General features: G+C 42.1%; 1 protein-coding gene across 1 annotated transcript in view; it reads right to left on the reverse strand.

The window, feature by feature from the left end:
* The window catches only part of akap6 (A kinase (PRKA) anchor protein 6), a 172,839-nt gene that overhangs the window by 86,340 nt on the left and 78,732 nt on the right, over positions 1–7,767 (reverse strand). The gene's annotated exons all lie outside the window — the stretch shown is intronic.

Consider the following 7,767-nt stretch of genomic DNA (forward strand, 5'->3'; position numbering starts at 1 on the left):
AGGAACTGTTAATTTCTCTGGAAGTTTCCTAGAAAGGAACTGTTAATTTCTCTGGAAGTTTCCTAGAAAGCAGCATGAAGTGAAGCAGCAGCTCAATAGAAACTGGAGAGTCGATCAGAGACTGAACATTTCTAACAGAGTTTCCTAAAGAACTGCAAAACTATAAACCGTTTACTGGAAAAATAATAGGCAGAGGTCAATTATCAAAAGTCATTATTCATATAATTATATAATATAGTTATTTGTTGAATTCTTAATTAATTTTAGTCCAATTTTCTATATAACTGCTACATAATTTCATGGTTCTGTCTTGGAAACAACAGAAGAAATTGGAGGAACTTACCAACTACTGAACTCTTTCTCTATTTTCCCTGTAATTAACATCATGTCATGGTTCTTTCCAGGAAACTTCCTAAGAAATTAACAGTTCCTTTCTAGGAAATTATTAGGAACGACCTGGAAAATAAAGCGTTACCCAGGGTTTTTTCACCCGACATTGTCTGAACAAACCGTCCAGAGACGTTGGTGAATCTGCCTAGTGACACACTCAGATTACGTCTTCTTGCTGGAAGTGTAAATGACCGGCAGGTAGTTGTTTTTGATCCCTGTGCTTGTCTGATTTGGCCCCGCTTGGCACCCCTCGGCCCCGTTAGGCCCCGCTCGGCCCCGCGGTGGAAAACCACGCTAATCAACCTCAGCATCTCCCTCTAAAACACCCACAATCCCCTGTGATCCCTCGCACGCTCCCCAGCCTCCCGACGACGATGTCACCTCAACCCCGGCCCTCGCTCTCTCTCCCTCATTAAGATCAGATTTTTTATGTTGGTTAATTATTTCCTAATTAGTTTGCATGTTAATTAGAATAGTGGCTAATGTTAATTAGCTATATTAATGGGTGCTGCTGTAACACCTGCCCCCAGCGCCGGCTCTGACGCTCGCCAAATATCTTCATCTGAAGCCCGACGGATTCGCTGCTGGGTCTGCTGCAATACAGAGGGATTGAGCTTCGCACCTCAGCGTGTGTGTGTGTGTGTGTGTGTGTGTGTGTGTGTGTGTATGTGTGTGTGTGTGTGTGTACTCAATACCGTGCAGTCGACGTTGGGTGAAAACCTTGCGTCTCCAAAATGTCATCTTTTCAGGAACTAGGAAAAAACCTTGTTTTTAGTTTGATGGCAATTCATCTTTTTCAGTTTGTTCAATCGGTTTTGAAAAGGTTTTATATAAAAACCAAGAGGTCGGAGAACTTTACAGCCCATAGAGAATCATGTCATCCTTCAACTGAATGAACGGAAATTATTTCAGTCTTTCAAAAGAAAAAATAAAAGATTATTAGTAAAAAGAAGACAACTATGGCTAACCTTAACCAATCTCAAAGATGTGAAGCCAGCTGCAGGCTGCAGGTCGGTTCAGATCTGCTGAGTCATTTAGATTTCCTAAGGCTTCCTATCCAAGTCAAAAATAAATCGTATTACATTTTATTGAATGTTTTATTGAATTATTGAATGTCTGATGTTAGCAGTAACACTATCTACTGCTTTTGTTGCTTAGCAACACAAAATAATCATAACAGATTAGTTATGCAGCTGCTAGTGTTACGTAGCCTAGCTAGCTCCTTAGCAAGATTGACCATGAAAAACTGTAATTATTTAACACAAAACTGACATTGTGTGAACACAAAATGATGTTAGCAGCAGTTTAGCTTAATAAACGTCAACAAACAGTTGGTTTTGGGCTTTGTTAGCTAGCTAACTAGCCAGCAGGCTAATTTAGCAAAGACACTGATGTTAATGTGAACATGCTAACGCTAGCTGCTACTAGCTACGTTAGCTAGTGTGCTAATCAGATGTGTTAACAACAAGACAGTGATGTTAGCTGACCAGATACTATGGTTAGCTAGCTAACAAGCTGACATTATCTAAACACTAAATCAATCAGATGGATCAGTGATGAAATGATCAGTTCAGTCAACAGTCAGCTGACCCTGAGCAGCATCAGAGCAGCCGGGGGTTCGAACACCTCGTCTTGCTCAAGGGCACCTTGACAGAATCTGCTGCTCTGCTGCTTTCACACAACTGACAAATAGGTTTTTACTGCAAACAGTTGTTGACTTTTTTATTGATGAAGTCAGCAGCAGTTTAGCATCTTAAACACACCATCTCTGACACACACACACACACACACACACACACAGGTCCCTGACACGTGTCTGTGCTAAATTAGCTGATCTCCCAGCATGCTCTAGTGATGCAGACCTAAAACACTATTAAGAAAAACCCTCAACCAGCCCAGACAGAGCAGAGAGAAAATGATGATCGCCTGAAAAATCAATACTCACACACACACACACACACACACACACACACACACACACAGTAGAGAGGAAGAGAGAGAGGGGCTAGAGAGACAGAAAGGGAGAGAGAAGAAGAGGAGAGAGAAGCACAGAGAGAGAGAGAGAGAGAGACAGCACACACACACACACACACACCTCAATTTTAAAGAGAGCAATATGGAGGTACTGTCACACCCTGATAGAGAGAGAGAGAGAGAGGGGGGGGGGGGGAATGGGCGGGGGAAAGCAGGAGAGTGAGAGAGGGAGGAGGAGAGAGAGAGAGAGAGTCTCTGAAAGCCTCTGTGGGTCGGCCAAGAGAGAGAGAGAAGGAGGGAGGAGAGAGAGAGAGAGAGAAGGAGAAGGAGGGGAGAGAGAGAGAGAGTCTCTGAAAGCCTCTGTGGGTCGGCCAAGAGAGAGAGAGAAGGAGGGAGGAGAGAGAGAGAGAGAGAGAAGGAGAAGGAGGGGAGAGAGAGAGAGAGTCTCTGAAAGCCTCTGTGGGTCGGCCAAGAGAGAGAGAGGAGGGAGGGAGGAGAGAGAGAGAGAAGGAGAAGGAGGGGAGAGAGAGAGAGCGATAGAGAGAGTATTTATTTGTTAAAGACACAGTAGCATATGCAGGTGGAAGCTTCTCTCTGATTGGTTCAGAGACGCTGAATGACAGAGACAAGGTCAGACTGAAGACTCTTCTACTTTATTCAATTCTATTGTGTTTATACCTATCTATCTATCTATCTATCTATCTGTCTATCTATCCATCTATCTATCTATCTATCTATCTATCTATCTATCTATCTATCCATCTATCTATCTATCTAATGCACTCACTTTCTTGTTTTCTCTGACAGTATTTGTTAAGGAAGGGAAGATAGTTTCTTTTCTTCCCACCAGCAGGATTTTCCCAGCTCGTCTGGGATTTGAACCGACAACCTCATGATCACAACCTTCATCCTTCTACCTGTTCTCCAGCCTCTGGGCGACCGCCAGGCCCGCTGAGGTGAAACGACCTGCAGACGGACCAACCGGATCCTGTCGGTGTGTTTGGAAGGCGTTGTGTTGCGACGATACATTTTGATACGAGATTGATTTCATTATTAAATGCTATAACCGCTCAGATACTTTCACCGGATGTTTCTGCAAGAGATTCCAGTTCAGTGTCGCCTCTAGAGGGCGGAAACGTGCAGACTGGAATAGTTAAAAAAAAGGAGAAAGAAAGAAAGATGAAATAAGAAAGATTTGATGGCAGCTAGTCGCTGTGCGCCAACAGCTGATCAGTCCAGCAGGTCTGAACTGGATCCCAGTCCAGCTGAACTGATTCTGGTGCGTTTTTGGCAGAGCGGAGCGCTTTCAGAAGTTGGAAAAATGTTGACGAGTGACGTGAAACGCTTTTTTCTCAGCCAACCAATCACGGTGAAGGAGAGGCGGGGCTTCAGGATAAGTGGGAGCCTGGCTGTTTCCCACAACAACAACAACAACAACAAAGATGGAGAAAGTGCTTTTTCCACGTAAGAAAACGCTGTGTGAACGCAGCCAAAGATGACGAGAAAACTGACATCAAAACTACATCAAGGTGCTAAAAAGCTGAACAAGTCTATGTGGAAACTGATTGGTCCTGCTTGGCCCTGCTTGGCCCTATTAAGCCTTGCTTGGTCCTGCTTGGCCCTACAGTGGAAATAGGAGTAGCCTACAGAAGGAATGCAATGTGAGAAATGTGAACCACCCAGAGAAAGGTACTACTACAAATTCAGCTCCAAAGTTTTCAATTTCGAAGCTTGATGACGATTCCAAACTGGAAATTGTCCAAGGAGAAGGAAACAATATGTATTAACCTGCCACAACACACACACACACACACACACACACACACACACACAGTGCAATCTCTGTCTTGATGCTTTGGCAATATTGTTAATTTTCATGCCAATAAAGCAAGTTGAATTGAATTGAATTGGATGAATGTTGTTTTCAGGGCAGAAGGAGAGTTAGATGAAAGAAGGGAAGGTTTTCAAAGAGAATCACAAAAGAGAGGTAAATTAGTAAACGTCAGGGAGAGGATGGAGGGAAGAGACGGAAGAGAGAGAGAGATGAGAGGGTGAGAGAGAGAGAGAAAGAGGAGTATTTATCTTCCTCTCTCTCAGTTCATCTTTATACAGCTGAATACTGTACAGCAGGTGAAATACGTTGCATTGTTTTCCATTAATGTGTGTGTTGTATTTTATAGTAGGGATTGTAGTGTTAATAGTTTAAGTATTTTGCATTAATTTCTCCTTTTCTCTTTTTCTCTCTCTCTCTATTTCTCTCTCTCTCTCTCTCTCTCTCTCTCTCTCTCTCTCTCTCCTGTCTCCTAATTTTAAACATTTTGTCTTACTTGAACTACAGTCTGGATTCTGTTTTTATTTGTATTCTTTTGTATTATATTCTTTTATTCTATGCATTTCCCTTTTTTATTTTATTCTTTTTTTCCCTTTTTTAGTTTATGGTTCACATTTTTTTGTTCGTAATTTTATTTTAATTGTGTATTATATTTTTATTTATCTTCAAAGGAATTTGTAGCTATATTGGTAAATGCTATATAAATAAAAAAAATATATTATTATTTCTCTTTCGCTCTCTCCTGTCTCTCTCTCTCTCTCAATACACACACACACACATGCGCACAACTGCACACACACACATTTGTCAGTGTGTACGTGTATTTCTATGTGTGTGTGTACATGTGTATATACAGTATGTGTGTATTTATGTGTGTGTGTTTATATGTGTTTGTGTGTTATGGGCCCAAAACAACATTCTATGGATGCCGGAAACAATCAAATATTAAATGAATCAAATATTAAAATGAAAAGTTAAAATCGTCTGTCAGTTGGAAGAAACGAAGCTAAACAGCTAAACATCCTGCCTTCCTGTCGTTCTCTCCTCCATCCCTCCATCCATCCCTCCGTCAGGTGGAGTGACCTTGTATTTCATTTACTGATAATTACATGGATTTATTCCACCGAGAGGCTTTAATTAGAATGCTAGAAATATTGATTGCCTCTATCATCTCCCTCTCTCTCCTCTCTCCTCCACCCATCCCTCTATCCTCCCTCCCTCCCTCCCTCCCTCCGTCCATCAGCCCCAAACTGTTTATTCGGTCAAACAGGGGAGAGAGAGAGAGAGAGAGAGAGAGAGAGAGAGAAGGCAAAAGGGGAGGAAGAAAAAGAGGGAGAGAGTGAAAGATAGAGGGAGAGAGAGGAGAGAGGGAGAGAGAGGAGAGAGGGAGAGAGAGAGAGAGAGAAGGCAAAAGGGGAGGCAGAAAAAGAGGGAGAGAGTGAAAGATAGAGGGGAGAGAGAGGAGAGAGGGAGAGAGAGAGGGAGAGAGAGAGAGAGGGAAAGAGAGAGAGAGAGAGGAAGAGAGGGATGACATGAGAGAAAGGAAAAGAGAGTGAAAGATGGAGAGAGAGAGAGAGGGATGACATGAGAGAAAGGAAAAGAGTGAAAGATGGAGAGAGAGAGAGAGAGAGAGAGGGAAAGAAAGAGAGAGAAGGCAAAAGGGGAGGAAGAAAAAGAGGGAGAGAAAGAGAGGGAAAGAGATAGAGGGAGAGAAGGATGACGAGAGAGAGTGAAAGATGGAGAGAGAGAGAGAGAGGGGAAGAGAGGGATGACATGAGAGAGAGAAAGGAAAAGAGAGAGAGAGGGGGGGAGAGAAAGAGAGAGAAGGCAAAAGGGGAGGAAGAAAAAGAGGCAGAGAAAGAAAGTGAAAGATAGAGGGAGAGAGAAGAGAGAGGGAGAGAAGGAGAGGGAGAAAGGAAGAGAGAGGGAAAGAGAGAGACACAGAGAGAGAGAGAGAGGAAGAGAGGGATGACATGAGAGAGAGAAAGGAAAAGAGAGAGTGAAAGATGGAGAGAGAGAGAGAGAGAGAGAGAGAGAGAGAGAGAGAGAGAGAGAGAGAGAGATTAACTTTTTTTGGACTGGAAAAAACCTGACCAAAAAAAAAAAAAAAAAAAATCATGAATGAATGAAGTGGTAATCCTTGAGTTCCTCCTTTCCCACTAATCAGCCTCCATCTTGGTCCCTCAGCCTCACTGTGGTGTTCCTGCTGCTCTTCCCACAGATCACCTGTCAATCAAACAGTGTGGGCGGAGCTTAGATTCCCTGTTGCTGCAGTTTGAGTTTCTCTTCTCTCTGTCTGTTCAGTCATGGTGGCTATCGCTGCTCATGCTAACTACCCAGTTCTTCTTCTTCTTCTGTTGATTCCAAACAAACCGGAAACGTAAAAACGCATCACTTCCTGTGCGGCAGGAAAGAGCTGCCAGACACCGGCTGTTTAGAATAAAGGGGAAGATTTATGAACTGGATATAGGTTGAGAGAGAGAGAGAGAGAGAGAGAAAGAAAGAGAGAGAGAGAGAGAGAGAGAGAGAGAGAGAGAGAGAGAGAGAGAGGAGCAGGACAGATATTTATTTATATGAAAAAGTCACAGATTCTAACTTTAAATTGAACCCAGCTTCCCAGTCAATATGAACCAGCATTTTGGGTTAAAAGCCCAAACCATCATGCTGGATTGAATTAAGCAGCATGTGTTTGGTCCTATATTTACTCAGCAGCTGAGTCTGAAATTACACAGCTTGGGTTATTTTCAACCGAATGTTTTTCCCACACTGGCACAGTTTTCAAGAGTCAAATTCAGACAGGACAGCAGCCAGCGAGACACTTCAGTCCTCTGCAGCCGGGATCAGACCTCGTCATGTTGTGGTAAAAAAACATTTTCTACAAATCAAATCTAGTTCTTTATTGTGCGGTATATCATTAAAAAAGTTAAAGTTTTATTATTGTGAAAATTCAACTTTAAACTATAAATCCTCATACCTTCACTGCAATTTTAATATCCCAGGATTTTTATTGTATGCAAATGAGTTTCGATGATGTCACACAACGAGAGAGATTGCGCCATTTAAAGCCAAAAATCAGAAATTCGCAGCTGGTTGGTTGTAATTTCAGCCTCTGTGTTCCTGCTGTCTGAAATCTGCTCCCATGCAGCAGCTAATGTTAGGTCAGTGATACTGGGCAGCAGTAGCTAGCTAGTTAGCATACAACATTAGCAACTGTAAGTGCAACTTTATATTTCAAAATTATATGTTTAAATATTTACCACACAGGTGCTTTGATATAATTAAGCTCCTGTGATGCTGAAAATAAACATAAGTGTATTTGGAGGATTATAAACATGTTGAACGTAATGCTGTGTAGCATTTAGCCGATAGTGTGTGCTGCCATGTTGTTGTTGTTGTCATGTCAGATAACTGCACCTCCGCCTATATACTGCGATATAGTGATGTACTTAGTGATAAATATAGTTAGCTAAATCTTCTTATGATCATAAGACAACAGATAATCTTCCTTTGTAATTTCACATTGTTGTATCAGCAGTGCTTATGCTTGTAATATGCTATAAGCTGTTTGCTAA

The sequence above is a fragment of the Centroberyx gerrardi genome, chromosome 17 (assembly GCF_048128805.1).
Source record: "Centroberyx gerrardi isolate f3 chromosome 17, fCenGer3.hap1.cur.20231027, whole genome shotgun sequence".
Classification (NCBI taxonomy): Eukaryota; Metazoa; Chordata; class Actinopteri; order Beryciformes; family Berycidae; genus Centroberyx; species Centroberyx gerrardi.